Source organism: Lutra lutra, chromosome 9, assembly GCF_902655055.1.
Source record: "Lutra lutra chromosome 9, mLutLut1.2, whole genome shotgun sequence".
Taxonomy (NCBI): Eukaryota; Metazoa; Chordata; class Mammalia; order Carnivora; family Mustelidae; genus Lutra; species Lutra lutra.
The window spans coordinates 138,850,872-138,851,145 of record NC_062286.1 but is presented as its reverse complement, the minus strand read 5'-3'; positions in this window follow the sequence as shown (position 1 = coordinate 138,851,145).

The window sequence follows — 274 nt, the reverse complement described above, 5'->3', positions numbered from 1 at the left end:
TTTTTTTTAAATATTTTATTTATTTATTTGTTAGAGAGAGAGAGAGAGCATGAGCACAGGCAGACAGAGTGGCAGGCAGAGGCAGAGGGAGAAGCAGGCTCCCCGCTGAGCAAGGAGCCTGATGTGGGACTCGATCCCAGGACACTGGGATCATGACCCGAGCCGAAGGCAGCCGCTTAACCAACTGAGCCACCGAGGCGCCCCTCTTTCTTTCTTTCTTTATGTCTGTCTGTCTGTCTGTTTTTTTTGTCCTGGATAGTTCAAAAAGCATTGC